The 23,863-nt window shown below is 43.2% G+C and overlaps 1 long non-coding RNA gene across 1 annotated transcript in view; it reads left to right on the top strand.

Annotated features, from left to right (window-relative positions):
* Positions 1–15,691, top strand: part of LOC142462989 (uncharacterized) — a 35,918-nt gene extending 20,227 nt beyond the window's left edge. Inside the window, exons 2-4 of the long non-coding RNA XR_012787324.1 lie at positions 679–775; positions 14,733–14,861; positions 15,306–15,691. This is a non-coding gene — a long non-coding RNA (uncharacterized LOC142462989). The remainder of the gene's footprint in view (positions 1–678; positions 776–14,732; positions 14,862–15,305) is intronic.
* The last annotated feature ends 8,172 nt before the right edge of the window (positions 15,692–23,863 follow it).

Genomic DNA, 23,863 nt, shown 5'->3' with positions numbered 1-23,863 from the left:
ACCTGGAGGAGGGAGGATAGGGAGGCCCAGGACAAAGCCAGGGTCTGGGCCCCAGGCGAGTTGTCGAGTAGAGGAGGGAGTTGACGGGATGCAGGACATGATTTGGACCTGGGACAGTTTTTGGGAGGAGGGAGCACTCTGAAAGTACTCTCAAAGGGGAGAGAAGTATTTAGAGTACATTCGGGGTCTCCCATCTCCAGGAAGGTTTGTACAGAGGACTTGCTGACAGCATTGGGTCACTGCCACAGTACTTTGTACAGAGGGCTACAGCCAATACCTGTAAAATCTCATGCAGGAGGGAGTGGGGAGATATCACCAAGCCTATGAAGCTGAGCAGGATGGGAGAGATTGGTGTTAATGAGAAGGGTATCTGACTAGGCCTATGGTGGAGACCAATAGGAGATGTGGTCCCCGGCAAAGTGTTGAATGAGGGGAATAAGGGTTGTGCCGGCAGGCCCAATGTGCAGAGAGGGAGGAAGACTGTACCAGGTGACTTAGTGATACTGTTCTTTATTTTACCCAAGAGAGCTTAGAGAAGAGCTATTAAGAAAGCTATTCTATATTTAATCACATTTTGCGTCATCTTTCAAGTTACACCGAAAACCAAAACCTGAAAAAATGTTACAGCCAAAACACGGAATCAAGTGCACATCTCTAATTTAAATACCCTTCCAATAGGAATCCCCAACTGATGTTGCGGCAGCTTTCTATTGGTCCGCGGGACCGCCAAGATTTGGCAGCCATTTTGTTTCCTCTGGAGGGAGCAAGAACACAGGTAAGTACACCGGGAAGTCGCTCAGTAACTGGGGGGGGGGGGGGGGGGGTTTGCCGGAACTGAAAATAAAGAGGATATCTTAGTTCCAATTCTGTTACCCCTTCCACCCCCCATCCCAAACAAAAAAACTATGTTAAAAGCGAAAACGAGCCTGCGGGATTGTTGTTTTAGATACAATTTCAAAAACTACTTTCACTTAGCACACTTCTGTTACATACAGTAGTTCTGGGTGGTTATTGGCACCATTTAGCAGAACGTGTAAAATAGCTATTAGTTGGTGCAAGCAGCATGATCAAGCCAGTTTGCATCCCCAATAGCCATCTATTCATTAATAGCTGCAGTGCCACATGGCACATCACACCCAGTAGCAGGCCAGGAGCTTGCAGAGACCTTCGCAAATAGTTCTCTCTGTGTGTCCTAATAATTGAGTGCAATTATTTACAGCTCATTTAATCTTATCATATGACTACGGGATCCCATTATCCCCACAAAAATGTTGACCACCATGCTGTGCTACACTAATGTGGTACGGCCAAGGCATTGCTAAAATAGAAATGATCAGATGCAGTTATTGCTGGTACGGCCTGCCGTTTATTGCTCTTTAATGTATTTTAAATTATTTCTTTAATCTCTGTTGGTTTCTATGCATACCGCACAGTGTACCTTTCACAAAGCAAAAATGGAATGCACCCGCTGCCTTATTTCATTTTTATTTTTAAATATGTTTTTATTGAGTTTATCGGGTCTCACATATCACAACAATATATTGTCATTATGCGTTACATAGTTCTAATTGTTTAATTGTTTGTTTCTTTTTTTTGACACATATACTGTGCACCTCACAACTGGAACAATCTACCCGAGACTCTCACGGCCGCCACCAGTCTACTGTATGTTCTTTCAAAACTAAAGCGGTCTCACTTTTTAATCTGGTCTGTAACTGTTACATACGCCTATAATATATATTATCTCTACCTGTGCATGCAATGCCTTTATATATGTAGCCCTTTTTCTGAACCCTCCCAAAGGAACTACTGGTCACTGTACAACACCTGCGGCTCCAGGAGATCTGAGCCTCCGCTAGCTGGGAGCCTGGAGTAACACTCATACACTTACTTAGCGCAGCGCCTCCATTACCCAGGATCCCCGTGATGTGAGATTCCCCTGGGCAAGAAATACATACACACACATGTAATGCAAACAACTTTACTGTATTAACGATAATGCAGAGTAACCTTATCTCTCTATAATGCAACAGGTAACCTTAGTGGCCCAGCCACTCTCATCAGGAGTAACGTGTCCGTCCCCTCACCGCGTTCCCCACACACCGTGTCCATGTATGATACTATATGGTATAGCCTCAGTCTGGTAACCACTCGCTGAGTGTTCCTACAAAGAGTTTAGCCTAAGGTGGCATCAGCGCCTGATAACCGGTGTTGGTGCACTTGATGATATAGTACCTGCCGAGCACTCCAGTGCTCGGATCTGCAACTGCTTCACAAAGGATCCGTCGAGTTCCGGCCCGACATCCAGGATCCACCGTCCGGGAAGGCCCCACCAAGATGGCCTCTGCAGCCGCAACGAAGAGCAGCGCCCAACCTTCTGCACGGGTGCGCAGCGTCAATGGAGTCCCTATCTGACTAACGTGACACTCGCTGTACTACAGGCCGTCCCTACAGCACAGCAACCTTGAATGGCTTTAGGGGAAACTCGTAGGGCCTGCGGGGTAGCCTATCCTATGCAAGTGGGTCACTGACCCCCTGCACCCACACTACCTCTCCCGTACCCACCCGGGTCCCCTCTGGCTAACTTCTCCCTAACCTCTGCAGCAAACACACTGCACACACACTCAACCTGCAGCAACCCACTGCACTGCACACACTGTGCCTACTTGTCAGCGCTCACAGCACTACCAGCCGTGACACTGACAAGACTGCACCCTCACACACCTAAGGGCAGAGTCCCTAACCTATGGGCCCTCCCTCAGTACCTACCCCCTACCCTGGTGGGGATTGGGGCCTGCCTGGGATCTGGGGAATTACCTTACCTGGTGTAGCAGCCACTTGTTCCCTACACCCTTCCTCCCCCTTCCTGCTCCCAGCTTCAACTGCCAAAGGTGGTCCCTGCAACATTGTAGCATTCCTTCACAGGAGAAGCTGCAAAACCCTATTTGCTGGCTGGCTGCTCGTGATGTAGGTGAAAGGGCAATCCCCAGAGGCTGCTGGGAATTGTAGTCCACTCAGGACCTCTTTAGCATTGGGACTGCGTGCGCTACCCTTACTGCGCCTGCGTGATTAACGCACACGCACACGCTCCCGCAACCTGTCATGGCGGCCCCCGCTAGCCTGGTGTGCCGCAGAGCCTCGGAGCGCTACATGGGGGGTCTCTGGGGCTGAAAAGAGACCGGGGTTACATATATAATGTATAACCCTGTTCATATAATGTAACCGTGTATTCTCATTGTAACTCTGTGCCCAGGACATACTTGAAAACGAGAGGTAACTCTCAATGTATTATTTCCTGCTAACACATTTGACAAATAAATATATTCACATTTATTACCACAAATTGGCATGTGCACACCTTTTATATACTGTAATGACACTTCTACTATCCTCTGGGTATTTTAGAGTGATTGTCGCAGTGTACCTTTACATCCATATGGTGGTTGAGACAGACTACAGTATTTATCTAACATCTGTAAACATTCTTGGTTCTAACATAAATGTAATTACTTGTTCCAAAGGCTTGAATATATTTGCATGTCCAAAAATTGTGCATCATGTCTACTTTCTGATGTTGGTACTTAGGACATAGGATAGGTGATTGGTTGAACTTGCCTTTAATATACTATACTGTGACAAAAATGCTCTTTGTACTATTTGTAGTTGGGTTTCTCTCCATGTTACAGATTGGACGCACTTGTATACGCTTATTTAATCCCTCTCATGTATTTCAGTTACATTCGTTATGTCTTGTATATCTTTTGTCCATCTCCTGGCTACCTCCTCTGTTATTTTGGCTCTGTTCTGGCTTATTATCAAATCATATATGGTCCTTGTAACAATGGAGGAATCCCTGTACAAGTAATGTGCCTTTAATCTAGCAGTGTGGTGGTTAACTGCTGGTAGTCAATTAATAAACACCACCTGCCTGATTTAGATTGCTTACAAAGCCTGTCTTTTGAGACAGGAAATGTGTCTCCTTAGCTCATACCTGAGCTGAACTTTGGAGAGAGAGCAGAGATTGTCTTTACTCCCACAACCTGTCTTGAGCTCTGTCAGAAGACACAGCATAGCTGCTTTCAAGACACAGGGAAAACTTCTAAACCTGAATGCTGACACACCCTGAGGGAAGGGAGCTGAACCAGGAACAGAGAAGATTTTCCCTCCAAGGAACAGATTAGGCCCAGGGCATGCTTACTGCTTGCTTGCTCTCGCTTGCTCTCGCTTGCTGATGCTTCCCGCTGAGCCCCTACAGCCGCAATTAAAGCGGCTTTAGTAGGGGCTCGCGCATGCTTTCAGTTGCTTGCTGAGGCGCACTTGAACAGAGCCGACACTGAAATTTAAAATTCACGCGCTGACTCCGCTCACGTGACGCCTCAGCAACCAATGAAAGGAGAGCAGGGATATGTGGACGGGCTACTGAGTGTGTGGCGCCAGCGGGGATAATAATTCAAAAGGGTATCCTTTCTCTCTGCTCGCCCACCTCCTCCTCCTCATCATGTAAAGTCCTACTTTCTCCCCCAGCATAGCTACATGTGTGTCCCCCAGCAGCACAGCCGCTGTCTCCGGGCTGGGCAGCACTGCAGGAACTGCGTGTACCAGGGGCAGCATAGCTACGTGTGTCCCCCAGCAGCACAGCCACTGTCCCCGAGCTGGGCAGCACTGCAGGAACTGCGTGTACCAGGGGCAGCATAGCTACATGTGTCCCACCGCAGCACAGCCGCTGTTCCCGGGCTGGGCAGCACTGCAGGAACTTGCCATTGCCGTGCTCACAGCGCATGCGCGATGACGCGACATAGCCACCGCAGGAATCCCGCCTCCCACCAGCCTCGCGAGTACACTCGCTGTCTCTGAAGCAAGGCCATGAAAAATGAGCGCTGACGGCTGTCGCAGCTAAGCGTCAGCGCGCCTGAGCAAGAAAGTATAAAGTATGGACGTGGCCTAAGACATTCATTCTTAAGAGACTTCGTATATCTACTTATTTCATGCTATATGTTTTGGGGCTGGGAGACATGTTTATCTAAGGGAGTTGTGAACTGCATATTGTTTCACTAGAAATACTCCCAAATGAATAGAAGCTTTGTTTACACCTTGTTTGGATGGTGTGATGATGTTAAGGAAACAGGCGCAATAAAAAGCCTTCTTTAATTTCACAATAATCAGTCTCTCTTGCATACCTCTGTGAACGTCCGTCTACAGTCCTATTGAGAATTTATTTTGTTTTGGGGCTCATATCCGTTGATCTAGTTTACTTTCATTGAAAGTCAGAGGGTCCGTTTTTTTGTAGCGTGTTGAAAAAATGCCTGACCTAACGATACGCAAAGAATTGGATTTATGGGTTTGAAATTCTGTGCGTATTTCGTTGAACAATTTGACACATCCTGTCCTTGCATCTCTGCCGCCTGCCTTATTTGGCAGCCATTTAGGTTAGCAGTGCAGGAGTGAGATGGGAGCCGAGGGGGAGAAGGGGCGTATATTTTATTTATTTTCTGCCGTGATTCGGGCTATCTCCTCACTCGTGGGGGCTAAGGGGGAGCAGGAGGTAAGACAGGTAGGCCTTCGGCACCGTCAGTCTTGCTGTTCTGTAGCAGAACCTATCCTCCGGCCACCACTGTGATCCGCTCTCTCTGCTTCACTAACACAGCCCCCTCCGTCCCAGCCACAAGTGACTTATAGGATTGGTTCCACTATATAAAATAGGTCTTACAAACATTTATAGGAAACAACATAGTGGATGTGAACACTACAGTACACTCATAATCGTTTTTGTGTGTTTTTATTTTGCCATATATTAGCGAGCGGGTCCCTTTCACGTGAACTGTGCTACTAAAAGCCCCAGGGACTCCCTTGGTTTCCAATAAAATAGCATTTACATCTTCTGGACTATGATACCAGGAGAATAATATGGCCGCTGAGTTTAGTCTCACTTCAGTGCCCTATAGAAAGCTGGAGCATCATTAGGAGATGACCTTGCACCTTCCTACTGGGTGACTCCCTAGCCATCTTGAATCATTTTCACTTTTAAATGCTATTTCATATGTTCATGGAGAATATGTAGAGCTACAGTGTATGTACAGTAGTTCCTATAAGGGTAACAAAATATGTAAGAAGCACAGATTACTACTTTAAACTGTCTACTTCGACTGGATTTACAAACTGAGAACGGCTGCATTAATAATGTATCCAAATAATACATTCTTCATCACTGATACTGTACACTGTAAAATAGTCCATGACCTGACTTAGTTATCCCGGTAGGTGGTCAATGTGAGCAAAATTAAAAAGAACTGATGCTGTCAGACGGCTTTCTTATCCAATTTGTTCAATGTAGTTGCAAATTGAATATGCCAGTGACATTACACTCCATTAGCTTAATACAACTATGAAATCCGGTATGTCTACTGTACGTCAAACTGACACTCCAAAAATAAAGCAAATAAATAAGATGGGCATGACTTTCCTTTTATGCCTTCAGGTGTATGAATAAGTGCTGTTAGCTTTAGTGCTCGGGGTATCAGTAACGGACACATCTGCTGTTCTGTAACGAGGTATGCTGTCTTCTCTTTTCATTCATTTTACTGTGAAAAATAATAATAATAATAATGTTTTGTGTCAAAATGGCTCAGAAGAAAATAATCATACTTGAATTGATACCTAATATAAGAGGAAACTATAAAATACCGTGTAAATGAGCAAAGATATATTTTCAAGAGAGATGATTGGAACATCTTGATAAAATGCTCTTCCTCTGCCCCTAACATTTTTTATGATGGGCTTTGATGACAGACGGTAATCACTGTGTTTCATAGCCGCAGTGAAATTCATGCAAGCCATTATATTTACTAGGTCCCTAAATGAGATTGAAAATAATATATATACTGTACTGTATGTTGCTATAGTACCCAGGTGGACTTTGGGGACACATCAAATGTTTTGTTGAACGAAAGAATGGGTTACACCTTACATTAAGGCTCTATAATTAGCTTGTGCAAGAACACAGTGCACTGTAATTGTTTCTACAATATTTTTGTGTTGTCGTTATCTTAATTGGCAAAAGCACAATAGGTGCGATCTTCTCAAGTTCAACTTCAGTTAAATTGTTTTTATGTATGACACAGGTTCTCTTAATGCAGAAGAGCACCTGCGGCCTGTTCAGAAATAAACAAACCGCATTGCAAGTTAGGAAGATCAATGCTAAGTAGAAACCTCGGAGCTCATACTGTATTTGCCGCTAGTCATTACAGGATCAAACAGTACTTGTAACAAAAAGAGAGTCTTCTGCATTAAAAAAAAAAAAAAAACCTTCACAGACACCAAGAAAACTTGGTACTAGAGTGCATGTGGCTAGGACACACATCCTAAACCTACAACTAGGACATACCGAAAACATATAGGGGAACAATGAGGAACACAATAAAGGGCAGGAAACATGAACGGGAATAGTAAATCTGTCTGCCAGGGTATTGGGGTCTTTTTGCCAAGCTTTGCTTAAAAAGGAAGGTTTTTCATTCCTTTCTGAATGGAGCGATCTCTTGTAGCTTATCTTTTTTTGGCTTTATCCTTCTGTAACCATAAAATGTAAATGACCCAAATATGAACATAAAAGCGCACCAAGGTAAGTATAAAAACATATGCATTAAAAGTACAGACAATTCAATTCTCACAGTACATACAGTAGGAGTAAATACAGGCTCCAGTCATGATTTGCAAATTAAGAGAGTTCCATGAGCAAAGCTTTGACCTGTGTTGTTGGTAACAGATGCCCAGAAAAGGGAGTTCTCCGTACATGAATTGAACAAGCCTACATTTATTTTGGCACATATTTAAAATATTGGCTATGACATCTGAATGTTCCAGGAGCAAAGCAACTAACTCAACTCTGGTTCATGTCATCTTGATTCCACCTAAACCTATACATTTATGGGAATCAGTCTAGTTCAGAATACATGCAAAATCCTTGCAAGGCTGCATGCGTTAGCTGCTTTGACCTCTAATTGTTTAAACGTATCAGTGTTTTGGTTTGACTGTGACAGAAGATCTCACTTGTGGAGGAAGAAGACCTTTGCTGAACCCTACTAATGAATAGACTGACATCCTGTGGGGTAATTTTATCTCATCTGTGCTGCTTTGTCTGGTATGACTCAATAATTCCTACCCAACTTTTTCTTCATTCCGTATAGCATTCTAGGGGGAAAAAAGCATTTCTTAAAGTCGTTGTCCAGCCTAGTAAATATATTGGAATGACTGCACTTATAGATCATCAGGGGATCCCAGTTGTGGATATCCTACTACTGTATATAAAATGGTGAGGCACGTTGAGAGTGAATATCCCACAGAAATAACCTCAACATAGTAAATGGACCTTATAGTAGTGTTGTAATCAGTTGGTGTTCTGGGAACATTATTTGGGAGTTGTCAAACATGGTCATAAAATAAAATGAAGTTCAATGTTGCACTTGCTGTCGAAGAATCAGAGGAATTTACTGAAGACCTTTTCAAAGATGGATAAGGCGACAGATACCAACACAACCTGAGACTAGATGGAGGTTCCCAAAAAGTCACTTTAAGGGATGATGTCACATCCTTTTGAACTAATGTGACCAATCACATATTACAGCAACCAATGGGATTGTTTTCAATCCCATTGGCTGTAATACCATGTGATATAGCCATGTGTTTTAAGGATGTGACGTACCTCCCTTGGAAATCGCGTCACATACTTAAAAAAAAAAAAAAAAAGAGGCGGTCACATGATACAGCATCCAATCAGATTGTAGCTGTATCATCTGACCATAAAATGTGACATCACAGGCCATGTATAAGGCCTATACGTTTCATTTTACCTCAAGAAGCAGACAAGACAAGTTCCTGTTGTGGATTGACCATGGGGCTTTGGATTGACAGATGAAAAAAGAAGATTAAAGAAAAGTAGAAAATAATGACAGATGAAGAAAGAAGACGGTGATAGAAGATAAAAGAAAGAGAAGATTTTTTTTTTCTGCTGCTGGTTTTCAAGGTGGATGGCGTTGGCTTGCAGGTGATCACGTCGCGATACGAGAGCTTGCAGATACAATGGGATTCGGAGGGTGAAAACTTCTAAATGTAAAAGAAATATTGAATATATGTAAATGACATTTTTTCATTGTATTTATTTATTTTTATGTTTTTGATTGTACATTGACTGGTAATGTATTAATCTGTGCCCCTTTAGGGTACATATAAATACAGTGACAGCCAATACATTTTTTGGCAAATCCTTGTTTTCTATTGATTGTTATGTTTCGATTTCTGTTAATTGTTTGGATTCAATTGTTTGGAATTTGGATGGCTTGTTTTTAGTACATTTCAAGATTGGTTAGCGTTTTTACTTAATTGTTTTGTTTGTTGGCTAGTGGTTTAAATTAATTATTTGTTTTGTTGGCTAGTGCTTTTATTTATTTAATTGATTGTTTGGCTAGTGGTTTATTTGTTTAATAGTTTACTTGGATAGGTGTTTATTTAATTGTATTGTTTTGGAATAACATAATTGTAATAATTTTGCTATTTTGGTGATAGATAATTATTTGTGATGTGTACTATTAGGCTATTTAGTTATTTTATTGTTGGGGTGTTTAGGTGCTTGTGTATTTCTTTGATTATTGTGTATTGTTGGCCTTAATTATTTGTATTAGGTTGACCATTGACTGCTATAGTGGCTTATCAGGCCCATATTATATGGGTATGATATACCACTGTGCCAATCAATGGGTACAGGGTGGGAATAGTGTCTGGGGAGGGTGGGTAGCTGGGGACGAGAGTTAACCCCTTAATTACTATAGTGTATTTTTTCTTGTATTCTTGCTGGTATCGGAGGACAAGGACCCGGAGTGTGCTGACGAGGATGCCCTTCGTGATTGCAGGGGTAAGTAGAATGGTTTATTTACTTTATTTATGCTGCCTGGCTAATGTTTTATTTAATAATGGGCAAATGAGCTATTATCCATATCTGGATAATACAGCTCAACCTCGTTATAGCGCGATCCGTATCAACGTGGATCCGCGTATAACACGGTCTGAGTGTGGCTCCCAAGTCTGTGGTATAGTAGCTAGAGAATTGCACTAGCTATGAAAGATCATGGGTTCGATTCCTGCAGGTGTATTATATAAAATGTATTCACTGTTGGGCTGTCATTGGTCAGAGAAGGGTCATGTGACCCTCCTCTGCACTCGAAAGTTGAAAGCAAATTGAAAGCTTGGGAGAGCGTACGTAAGTGTTGCGCACAGGGACACAGCCTAATGAAGCAGGGAGAGCTGCAGAGAGGAGAGAGCTGCAGATGCCAGGCAAGTCCTTGCTGAACCCCTGATCACGGCGGCCATTTTGCGATCCCAGTTATAACGCAATCCCGGGTATAACGCAGTCTTATTATGTAGACCCTAAGCACCACATTATAACCGGGTTCAGCTGTAGTAATTTTGCCCATTACTGTACTGTATGCGTTGGGAGATGGGGGGTGTATTTATTTCAATGTATTACAGATTTTTTTTGCCACAGGATTGGTACCGCAGGCCAGCAGGGACCACCCGATTAAGGTTTATTGTGGGTAGCAGCTGTTTTAATACACATTTTAATACTAGTATAGATGAGCAGGAGATCTCCGGACCAGAATCGCGTTGATTTGAGGTCCGGGGACCCCCTGCTTCTCGAGATACAGGCCCCGTTATGGGGCGCCGGTATCTCCTATGCATTTAAATGTCTCACGTCACGTGACCGTGGGAATAAAATCGAATTCTGTCAAGATTTGCACAGGGAGAGGCAGCTCTCTCTGTGCAGCTCTCTCTGCAGCTATATCAAATCGCTGGGTTTGGCCTTTTCAGGCGAATCATCACGTCGCCGGCTACTTTTTGGGAATTTAGCTATCACAGGTAATTAAGGCTTTCTGAATACCGTGATAGCAACGCTCCAAAAACTGGCGAATTAAACAGCCCGGCGATTTTATTTATGAACGCTTATAGCGTAGGCCCCAAAGTCTTAAACCATAGCCATAGGCAAAAATCGATTGCTTCCTAACCCTGGCCTATAAGGATTAAAGAAAGTCGCCTTTTTATGCCTTTACCGAATGGTCCCACAGTGGTTTTAGCTGCGAATGCTGCAGTATATTCCATTACGTGTCAGCTCACAAGAAAAAGCGACATTGAACAAAACACTGAGTCGCTTGCCATTTCTGTCACTCAGACGTTTTTCGTGAAATACAGAATGAGACTGCTTCACTGCTGAGTGATGTTGTATTTTATTATGACAGCAACAGGAAATACAGTAAATGTCCTTTGCAAGGAAGTTTTTCTGCCCATCTATACTAAGGGTGGCCAACTCCAGTCCTCAAGGACCACCAACAGGCCAGGTTTTCAGGATATTCCTGCTTCAGCACAGGTGGCTCAATCAGTGGCTCAGTCAAAGACTGCACCACCTGTGCTGAAGCAGGGATAGCCTGAAAACCTGACATGTTGGGGGCCTTTGAGGGTTGGAGTTGGCCACTCCTGATCTATACATTACATTTTCATTGCAAATCCTCCAGTATCTTTCTGATTTGGATATATACTGTGAGCTCACTAAAATAATTTTAAAGCAGCTGGGCACCCTGTCTGTTTTTTTAACCCCCCCCCCTTTTTTTTAGTAGGCTAGGAAGCGGGAGCTAAAATACAGAAGATCCCCTGTTTCCCAAGATATTTACTGTTAAAGTAGTGTGTACCTATCCTCCGCAGGGGAAAGAAAATGGCAGTATAAATCTGCATCACACTGGCCAATAGGAAGCTGAAATAGATGACGTTGTGGCTCCCTATTGGTCCATGTGACACATTTTAAATACCAAGTACTGGCCGTACTCTGAAATGAATGTGGTTCAGCTCTGGGGACGCCTGCTTCCCATCTTTGTAACAAAACAGAGGGGGTGGGGAGGGAGAGGATTTTTTATTTAATTTTTCCACACAGGATTGAAACAGGGGGTTTCCAGAGCTGAACCCTATTAATTTCAGCTCTGGCACACCCTGCTTCAAGAGGTACTTACCTCCAGTAGGGGGTGTCGGAAGCCGCTCCAGCTGAGCTAGCTGGGTTTTAAAGTACCTGATGATGTCACGGCTTCCTATTGGCCCACAGGGAGGGAGGGTGAAATGCCGCCATTACGAAGACCCTGCTAGCCAATCAGGTACCTGTGTTCAAAAAATAAATGTAAAAAAAAAAAAACGTTTGGATTGCCGATTTAATAACTCAGCTCTTGCCATTGCAACTGTGGCGGCAATTTCATACATATTTCATACAATTTTATACATTTCATATAGTTTTAGGTGCTTGTGCACAGACAGAAGCAATGAAGTTCGCTTTGCGTGTTTAGGGTTTAAAGTTTCCTGCACACTCACAATAGGGAACAGCTCTAGGCTGCAAAACGGCTCTAAATGGCAATTTTAATCTTGAAATAAGCCACTGTAAATTACTTTTTTTTATACAGTCAAATGTTCACTTTTCTTTAATGAAAATGCATTTATCATAAAGCACCAAGCTCTCATTTTTCGCATTTGAAATTGATGGTTTGCTTGAGGATTCTTTGCAGCGGCATTTACATGTATTAGATCAGATGGCTTTTTCTATTGGGTTCTTTGTCTTTAGTCGATAACAGCGAAAATAATTTTTTCCCCCTAGTAATAGTTTTATGCATTAAATAATCACTCATGAATCTAATTAGCACCAAGATGAACTCAGTCCATTTTTAAACACAAAGGAGGAGCTGTTTAATCCTAACAATTAACTCTCCTATGAATAATCTTTGGAAAGAATCTGATTTATCACTTTTTCATTAAAAACAAATAAACCTATTTGCCGATATCATGTATTTTAGAAGAAAAAAAGAATGGTAGTTGTATTAACTGTATGTAAAATTCTTAATGGTACTAATAGTACTTAATGATTTTTCATATTTTATTTCTTGTAAAACATGATTTCTGTACAGTAGTTTTTCACATTAACATAAAAAACACACAATAGTTGAAATTCACAATGTGTCTCTTTTTGACAGAGCTAAACTTTTTGGATTTTAGTTTGATCTATTTCCTTTTTATTATTGTATTATTATAATGTTATAGTATTTCCAATCAACAAATAATATTTTATTTTTATTTATTTATTTATAAAATATTTTACCAGGAAGTAATACATTGAGAGTTACCTCTCGTTTTCAAGTATGTCCTGGGCACAGAGTTAGGACAAATAATACATGGTTACAAATACAGTTACATAAATGAACAGGGTATACATTATATACAAGACATTGCATGCACAGTTAACGAAAATATATATTATGGGCGAATGAAACAGTTACAGACCAGATTAAAATGTGAGACAGCCATAGATTTGAAAGAACTTAAACTGGTGGTGGATGTGAGAATCTCTGGTAGGTTGTTCCAGTTTTGGGGTGCACGGTAAGAGAAGGAGGAACGGCCGGATACTTTGTTGAGCCTTGGGACCATGAACAGTCTTTTGGAGTCTGATCTCAGGTGATAAGTGCTGCATGTGGTAGGGGTGAGGAGCTTGTTCAGATAGCTGGGTAGCTTGCCCATAAAGAATTTAAAGCCAAGACAGGAAAGGTGAACTTTGCGCCTAGACTCTAGTGATGACCAATCTAGGGAATACTATTTTATTAACCCCTTCAATGCCAAAGCAGTCAGCAACGGGGTTAAAATATATACAGTATGATGAGGGCTCCCTTCACCTATGAGTTTGAAATAGCGAGATATACTTTGCCCACAGGTATTGACACATGATTTTGTTATGGTGCATTAGTGACTGTGTAAATTGTATTGTTCAGATCAGTGATTCTCAACAGGGGGTTTCGAGAACGACTAGGGGTTTGTGAGGTGTCCCCAATGGGTTCGTCCCCAAAATACCTGTAATGGTGGTGGTACAGTATATTACTAATATATAGTATAAGAAATGGGAGCCCCACGCCCCCTAACGACGTTACTCAATAGAATCCAAAATTGAAAAGTTCACATATAACTGTTAAATTCTTCAATCACAATGACTGTCCCATGTGAATATAATCTCCCTCGTAGCCACGTTATAGTACAGTGGTCTGGCCTCCTCAATAGCCTCTGACCTGAGGAATATCTTGTATGAGGTAAGCCAGTATTGAAAAAGACAAATGACTCACTGTTTGTACGTAGGACAGCGTTAGCGTGCTCCAACCGGGGTAGGAAACAGAATGCAGATAGGTGAGGCGGTGCAGCTGCCTTGTGATAAAGATAGCAGACCGGGACTGCTTAGATAAGTACAAAAGCTTTAATGACACATATAGCAAAGAGAATCACTCTTACGCGTTTCGCACGGAGGGCCACTCTTTGATAAAGTGCGGACTTCCGTGCGAAACGCGTAAGAGTGAGTCTCTTTGCTATATGTACCATTGAAGCTTTTGTACTTATCTAAGAAGTCCCGGTCTGCTTTCTTTATCACAAGGCAGCTGCCCCGTCTCACCTATCTGCATTCTAATATATAGTATAATTAGGTTTCTAAAAGTAAAAAGCAGAAAACAATCAAAAATAATTTCTAAAAACAAATTACATCACTTAAAAAGAAATATTATAATGGTATGTGTGTAATATCGTTCCCAATTATGCTGTATTATTGAATTATTTCTCTCCCATCCCTCCACCCTCTGCTCTGTCCCTCTCCATCCTCTCTCTCCCCCTTCTCCTCTCTCCCCCCCAAGCCAGCGGAGAGCAAGGCAGTGCTGCCCATGCTACCAAGGACAGCGGCACAAGTTGGGAATGCGTAAGCTTCCGGGGGCGGAGGTCCCCACACCTAGGTCTTTAGGTTGTACACCAGTTACCCCAGTTGGGTGAGTTTGTGTGTGTTTTATGTACTGGAAGATTGTGGAAACTTTTTCCAATAAATTCACTTTTGTTCAACATTGCAGTTCTGTCTTGTGTACTGATCCCTGGTGTACTAGTCCTGGTATCCTGTGACAACCATTATCATAGGCGAACTCAGTAACTCACCTCCCACTCTTTCCCCCCCCTGACCCCCCACATACTGCATCATGACACAAGCATAAAATTGGTGCAAAGTAGTTTGAAACATTGATGATAACAGATGAGTATTCCAAATTCCTCACCACCATCTGCCACCAAAATGGCCAGTGTGGGAGTTTGATCAATAGCCCCGGTAATTACTATTTTGATATCCAAAAAAAACAACAGCCTTTGACACTATCAAATCCATTATTATTATTTTTTTGCTAGCAGTCGTTCAGAATGCGACCCTTTGTGTTCTTTTGTTACAGAAATTGTTTCCAGGACGTATCTCTGTACGACAGCAGAGAAATGAGGATGGGGGTGAACAAAGGAACACTTTGTACATGGATATATAATATGCGAGGGCTTATTTGTATTTAAGCTGTTATTTTCAATGCGTCAGTATACAATAGGGACGTTTTTATTGTGGTGATCCCCTTAGGTGGCCGTGGATCTTGTGGCGCTCGTTACCTCACATCACCGCCGTCCTAAAGAAATCCCATTCAGCCAAATCGATAGATTACAAGAGAAAATAATACAAGCAACAACAAAAAGCGGCTTTAGTTCTAGGAAATCTTTGATCTATGAATGTAATATAAATTGCTCAGAAATTGAGGGCCTCCGAGTACTTTTCTGCGCTGGTTTTTGTTGCGTGTGTGGCCCATCACGGTAAAATAATGATTGTGCCTATAACGTGGCTTCCCCACAACTTACAAAGCGAGTGTAGCCCACAGCGAGCAAATTAGTCTTTAGGCGACTAAGTGTAATTGGCTTCCTTAGGCCTCGGGCATGGCGCCTCGGGCCGCGCTGATCCGTGCTCCTGCTCTGCCTCGCTTGCTCAATCTGGTGCTTTTTTTGTGTCCTGGCAGGCGAGGCAGTGAGCACGCTTTGTGGGTGGGGCGGAGGCGGAATGGAGGCGTGGCGGGAGGCGGGGCTAGTCCCTCGCTCCCATTGGATGTTTGTGGTCACGTGACCGCTCCTCCGCTCCGCTGAGTGCCGAAATTTAAACTTGCTTGTCTGCTGAAATTTTCTGAGCCTCCGCACGCATGCGGAAGGGGCTGCTAAAGCCGCGCTGATCACAGATGAACGGGGTAAGTTCATCTGCTCAGCGCGGCCCAGCGAGGTCTGTTGTACTATGTCCCAGGCCTTAGAGAGATTCAGTCACCCATAAAAGGGGGTCCCCAGTGCTGAAAATAGTGAAGTTCAGCTCCGGAGAACCCTGGCTATAATCCTACGTTACAAAAAAAAAAAAAAATACTAAAAAATTTGCCCGCTTGGGTTTGCCTCTTAGTCTGGGGCCATGGTGACGCAGACTATGCGGACGCGAACAGACTGCCTTAAGGCGCGTCTGCACGGAAGCAGGAGGGGGCGCGCGTTGCTTGAGAAATAAGTTAAATTGATTTCTCAGCGCGACAGACAGGTCACGTGAGCGGTTCGTCCAAGTAGGGCGAACCAGCTCCCTGACGCCCCTAGGAACACCCCCAGGAACGACCCCCACGGCCAGTCCATCATGGCCAGGGAAAGCACCCGCTCTACACGCCTCAGCGCGGGCGAAGGCACCATGACCCCAGCCTTAAAGCCGCAGTCCAAGCTGCGTTTTTTTTTTTTACATTTTATTATTTTCCCATTTAATATGTGCATCAATACAATCCACACAATGATAAGTAATTAGCTACGTTGCCGATCGATTCCGTTCTCCTGTGATCAATTGGCGAAGAACACTAAATCAGTTCACTAACTTGCTGTCAGAGCAGCAGAAGAGGACCAAAGATGCAAAGTTCTGTGGGGAAGATCATGTGACCAGGCCTGTTTCAGAAGAGGAAGGGGATATGATTTTGTAAATGGTTGCTATAGAAACAAAAAATGCTTGTTACATTATAATAGATAAAAAACGTCATTCAGAGTTGTTTTTTCTTTAAATGCTACAATGCTACAGTCATAGTACAGTTTAAAAAAATGCTACAGTCATAGTACAGACTGATTTATTAAGAAAAAACACATGTAGGGTATTGCTTGGTCTGTAGCTTTAATGTACCCTAAACAGTAAAGAGTTCTATTACAATATATTACAATGACAGCTGTGTTGTGTGAAATGTAATGAATCAGCAACTAGAAGGAATATTGCTAATAAAGATGTGCACTTGACCCAAAGTTTTGGATCTAAAAAATATTTGCGTTTTTTGGTTTTGCCAAAACCCATCAAAAAGTTTGGTGGTTTCGGATTATGGAAAAAAATTAAATTTGATTAAAAAAGTGTTAATCTAAAACAGTTTCTGCTACCTAAGTAAGTAATTATACCATTTGCAAACAATTTAGCAAAAATAAAGATAATAATGTTAAATATGGTTTATATCTGTTCCCAAGTCCAGCAAAGAGCAGGACAAGGTCAGGGACAGGACAAGGTCAGGGACAGGACAAGGTCAGGGACAGGACAAGGTCAGGGACAGGACAAGGTCAGGGACAGGACAAGGTCAGAGACAGGACAAGGTCAGAGACAGGACAAGGTCAGAGACAGGACAAGGTCAGAGACAGGACAAGGTCAGAGACAGGACAAGGTCAGAGACAGGACAAGGTCAGACACAGGACATGGTCAAAGACAGGTCAAGTCTAATTCGAAGGAGGAGACTACTGTAGTTAAAAAGACCAGTCAAATGTTAGAGTATGTTGTGGGCACTCACTGGGCCCCGCTGCTGTTTGCACCAAAGGAAAGGAGTATGTCCTTGGGCCATCCCTCTCACCTTTGTGCCACAATACCTATAATGTATTTAGATATAAAAACAGCACCTGTTATCATATATATTACTAAAAATGCTATATACGTATATATACAGTACTTATACAACAGATAAGAATGTTAACTTAATGCAACTGGAAATCATTTTAACTGATACCATATATATATTATGAATCTATGTATATCTTTAAAACAAAGTAGGAGAGCGCGGGCTCCATAGCGCGATTCTGTAAGGTAAAAACTATTTATTGGCACCAAAGTAATCCAACTACTCACAAGTGTAGCTGCGTATGTGTATCTTTATTTATACAGTGCCATTAATGTACACAGCGCTTCACAGCAGTAATACACGTGACATAATCATATAAATAACAAATAATACAAATAACACATAAAGGGGAGAAGCGCTTCGACATAGAGATAACATTTAGGAAAAGGAGTCCCTGCCCTGAAGAGCTAACAATCTAATTGAGTAGGAGACAGGTCAGATAACACAGCAGTATATCTCACTCTGACATATACAGCTACTCAAGTATCCAACAGGAAGGATTAATTGCACCTGTTTGACTGATATATCATTAAAATATTGATTATTATTTATATCCTAGTACTGTATACTGGTGGAGAGAATTGAGAGATCAGATGGTGATTTCACAACTTCCTATATAAAAAATAAAAGATCTAATGCAGATAAAGGTGTTTAAAAACAAAACAAGTGGCATGGATTGACTGGTGGTATATACAGACAGATTTCCCGGGGCCCAGGACTACAGTTCTGACTGGGCCCCCCCCCACCGAGCCTCATTTCACACCTCGCAAGCCCCCTCTATTTCCCTCCCTCTTCCCATGAATTTCTCTCTCCTTCATCTCACCTCTCACTCTCTCTCCATTAATTACCCCACTCACTCAATCCTCCCGCATCACATGTACTTCTCTCCCCTGCATCTCACTCTTACTCCCTCTTGCCCTCACTCACCCGCTCTCTCCTCTCACTCTCCCACCCTCGGGTCGACGATGTTCAGGGGGTGTATTGATAGCAACAATCTGGACACGCTCATCTCTAATTTTCAGTTACTTTTTTCATATTTTCCAAATGTGACCATAATTCCATTTATAGCAGCAAAACACCTTGCACTGCATCTATTTATTTCTTTGTTTTGTTCTATGAATGACGCAGGGAGTCTCCGGAGCTGAACTGTGGTCATTGCAGGTCTGGGCACTCTCCTCTTCCAGAGATACTTACGTCCGCAGTTGGGCGCCTGTATCTCTGCAGCCAGGAAAATTGGATGCCTAACAAAATGCCAGAAATGTCATCCCTTGTGGCTTCCTATTGGCATGACCTGATCATTATACGGAGATACCGGCATCACCTATGGAGGTAAGGATCTCTGAAAGTAGCGGCTCCCTGGAGATGAAATGAACACCGCTCAGCTCCGGAGACCCCCTGCTTCAATCCTAAAAGTAAAAAAAAAAAACACACAAGATCTAGTGCTAGGTGTTCTCCTGCTTTAAAATACGTTTGTTCTGAGCGAAATATGTTGGCTAAATAAAAGAATGCATATGCTGTGTGCATACAATACCATGCAAGAATTAATACAACAGAAAATATTACATTGTAGCAACTCATAGAATTGAGATGAGCTGTATCGCTCTCAAGTCACTTATAAAACAGCTCTTAATATTAGCATTTAATCATCTGTATCTAATCTGGTGATTGGCCCCTACAACTCAGAAACGCCACCTTTTTGTGAATATCGCTCCTGGTGAAGTTGGCCCGCCCGGCCTAGCTACAAGGAAAAACATTTCACATGTGAATCCTAGAAAAGAAGCTACACTATTCTGACATGTTTTATTTCTGCAGAAATGGAACAGCAGGTTTTTTTGTGCTCCTGGTATATAAAAAAAAAAAATCTTTTGTCGAGGTCACCACATTGAATAAAACCTTTCCTTTTATGCTACAGTGTTCCCAAGACCTGCTTTGTAAAGTCTTTCCGCAGTGTATAAACGAGGCTGCTTTTATGTAAGATAATGGTTTGGTTGCATAATATGCGGATTAAAAGAGTTTTGTAAAGAGTCATTTCAAAAGGGAAAATATGAAAAGAGAATGTTAAATATTTCCAAGTCTGCTGTGCTCTCTCTGCTATATTCAGTGGGTTTCATGGCGTTTGGTCCAATTTACTCAGCAGTTCTATGGCATCTACATTTTTAATCATTCCAATTATTGGCACCAATAATGTACTACTTGTTGGTCTCCCAACTGCACAATGTACCAAGCAAAAAAATATTCCCATTGAAATGGGATTGACTGGAAAATTAATATTTTTTTGCTCTTTGATTAATCTGGTGCAGTAAATTTGCATCGGTTCTGCAGCTGGGAGAAAAACCATCTCCCTTTCAATGTCAAATCTCCTTTACGAAACTGCAGTAACTGTTGTATTGTATTAGGGACAGTTTCTAGATCAGAGGTAGTAAATTCCAGTCAAGAGCTACCAACAGATCAAGTTATTACCAGGATATCCCAGCTTCAGCACAGGTGGCTGTCGCGGGAGACCAGGTAATTTACACCTTTTTACCAGGATTATTAATTGAGCAAAACAAGGTAATGAAATAAATTGTAATATATTCGACATAATTTCGCTCACACATAATGATACACAAAATACAGGCAAAAAGAACCACTTACTGTGGGACTGGGGTAGAAAACTAGACTTTCCTAGGTTCAGGGAAATCTAAATAAGAGTTTTACCCTGACCGGGATTTAGCCCGGAATCTCCTGGAACCCAAATCTGCATAAAATCCAGCCGCGTCCACTACGATCGTTTCTGAGAATTTGGGCACAGATGTCGGGACTTAGTCTTTGGTGGGCAGGCTTTTCAGGCTTGAAATCGAAGCCGGTTGCTCTGCTATTCGCGCAAGAGCAACTTTCAAAAGCCCGCCTTCATTCATAAAACTCAGCAACCAATCAACGCATGGTAACTATCCCAAGCAACCAATCAGAGCCAAGCTGGCTAGAAAAGCCGGGTCAGCAGGAAATTCGAAATAGCCAAGAGACATGCGCAAGCCTGCCACCTATCTACCTGGCTATCTCAATGCCACCCGCTGGGCAGGCTCCACCAGGTCTGGCAGAACAAATGGCAGCCCGGAGGATTGCCATTGTTCTCCGGACCTTGGTACTCCACCTTTCCCCGCTGACCAAATGCTATTCACACCTCTGGGCATCCTCTGATTGCTTTGAACTCCGATGTCCAGCAGACTTACCAGCGCCTATGGGTTAGCTTGGGCAGCCTGTTTGGACATCGGTTCAGAATGTAACCAGCATATTACATTACATTATTAAAGTATATGTTTAATACACTTCTAAGTCTCTGGGTATGGGAGACAGAAGAGGAAAAATGTTGTACTTTTATTTCTGTCTTATTCCCCACACGCTTTCCCTTGGACTCAATCTGGACTCTTATACACGGATCAAGGGAAACCGAAACGGGCTTAACCTTTATTTGAGAGTCTGGTTACCCCCTACCATCCCAGTGGCTCACTGAAGACTGAGCCTCTGATTGAGGCACTTGTGCTGAAGCAGGGACTGATTTAGCCGCCTGTGCTGACGCCGGGATATTCACAAAACCTGTCCTGTTTGTATCTCTTGAGAACTGGAGTTGTGCCCCTTCCCAGTCTACATAAATCCCCCTTACCCCACCTCTTAAAGCTGAGTTGTATAAATGTCCAATTTCTTATTATTGTCCATTATGCAGTTCAAGAATATCTGTCAGAAAAGCCATTCATTTGGGTTTTTTTTTGTGGGGGGGGGGATTTCATTGTTATCGCGATGTAAGTGAATGATTTTGTAAGTGAAAAAAGTCTCACCGGCTTCCCCGATGTAGGAAACCTATTAATTCATAGCAAGTCATATTCTGTATGTGATCACATCACACACTTCCCTGTGGCTGTGCAGCAGATCGGCTAGTGTTTTAAGGAGAACACAATGCATCCTTTCTTCCTCTAGTGCGCCTGACTTGTGCCACTATTTAATTGACACCATATCAGGAGTGGGAGGTGTTGAAGCCCAGGAGTGTGATAGCAAGTTTGTTCTTGTGACTTATCGATGTGTTTCTTTTACATAATTAACCCTCCCATTGAAAGGAGCGATATAACTCTATATATTACCATTACAACCACTCTCCTTGGTCTTGTCTCTAGCAATCAAAAGGATTCTCTTTATCATACTAACCCCCAGATATATCAAGCTCCGTTATGGGTTAATTCATCTGAACGGGCGTTAACATCCATTGACTTGAATAGGAGGAACAGTAGCAGCCGTTTTGGTGCATTAACCCATAACAGAGCTTGATGAATAACCTCCTTATTTATAACAACATTTATGGAGGACCCATTATCTACGGTGCTATATATTAGTTAGTAAAACAATGGGGGAGCTACATATGGAACATGTTATGTGATGGGTATAGAGTAATTGTTAAGAAGTCTTTGTGGTGGGCAGATGTGGGAACATTATGATCGGGTTATGGGTCAGTTGCATTCAGAGCTTTCTTGGTTGGTGGGTAGGGGTGGGAACATTATGGTCGTGCTATGGTTAGGTGCATTCAGAGCTTGCTTGGTTGGTGGGTAGGGGTGGGAACATTATGGTCGGTTTATGAGTTAGGTTCATTGAGAGCTTGCTTGGTTGGTGGGTAGGGGTGGAAACATGGTCGGGTTATGGGTTAGGTGCATTGACAGCTTGCTTGGTTCGTGGGCGGCGGGTTGGGGTCAGGTCTCTGGATTTAGTCTTGTCAGTGGTATGGTGATAGGTCTGAGAGTGGAGACAGTGGAGGCGATTGGATCGGTGAGGTGGGTGACTGTGGAGGGTTTTGGAGAGACTTTAGGAAGGTTTTGGAAGGGGTGAGGATAAGGGCGTTGTGGAGGGTGGGTGAGGGAGGGGTTAAGATAGCTGGAGGTTAAAGGGAGATCATGGAATGCGATGGAGAAAAGATGAGGTTTGAGTTGTATGAAGATAGTTAAGGTGGGGGCAGGTTGGATGTGCTGGGGGAGCTTGTTCCAGTGGAGGGGGGGCGAGTAAGGAAAATGATCGGAATCTAGAGGAGGTACAAATGCTGGGGGGGGGGGGGGGAATGTAGTGAGGGTTGTGGCAGTCAGGGAGCGAATAGGGCAGGAATGTTATATTTGTGCAAGTGCAGATGGCTTGTTACCATCTACCCTTTCTCTAAATACTGTATGTCTCCTTTCACTGTTTTCCTTTCATTCTTAATTAAATCTACAACCATCCTCTCCTCCTCCAGCACTATACCCTTGTATCGGTTCTCCTTAACATTACTCACTGAGATTAAGTAAAGACAGACTCACAATATAGCAACTCCTTTCCTCAGTTTGAGTTCAATTACACCTAACTTGAAAAAACATAAAACTCCCTTTATAATAAATGTAGGGATGTGTTAGGTTGCCTTCTGTTGTTGCAATGAGTCTCCGGAGGGAATGGTGTAAGGTTCTGCGGCGGCCCGACAGTATAGGGCGCCGCCATGTTGAGTGCGCAACAGTAAGGGCACTGTCAGAACAGAGAGAGGTGGCGCATGCGCGGTGCAAGCACGCGAACGGCTGGCCAATAAGATAGAGGCTCAGCCAGTAACTACAACTCCCAGGAGCCTTAGCGGAGTCACCTGACGCCAGGGAGCCAATGGGAGGGCTGGATTCGAGGGAGGCAAGAAAGGGAAGCGTGGGGGAGAGACCACGCTAGCCAGAGGGCACCGGAGGAGCAAGGGAAGAGGTAGTGTGGGTGCAGGGGGTCCGTGACCCACCTGCATAGGTTAGATTTTCCCTGAGGGCCCTAAGAGATTCCCTGAGTCACAGTAGGTTGGGGTGCTGCAGGGACGCCCTGTAGTGCTAGCGTCATCATTCCTTACTGTATAACAGATAGGGACAAAGTGTGCAGAGTCGCGGTTGCTGCTAGTCGTCTGGGACCAGGTTGCTGAGCATTGTGACATCGGACAGACTGCGCTGGATCTCCGGATCCTTTTTGAAGTTGTCACCGGTCACCGCAGTGACCGGAAGGTATTTAATAAAGTGCACCAACACCGGTCAACAGAC

This window comes from Ascaphus truei, chromosome 11 (assembly GCF_040206685.1).
Source record: "Ascaphus truei isolate aAscTru1 chromosome 11, aAscTru1.hap1, whole genome shotgun sequence".
NCBI classification, from domain to species: domain Eukaryota; kingdom Metazoa; phylum Chordata; class Amphibia; order Anura; family Ascaphidae; genus Ascaphus; species Ascaphus truei.
This window is presented reverse-complemented; position numbering and strand designations above follow the sequence as displayed.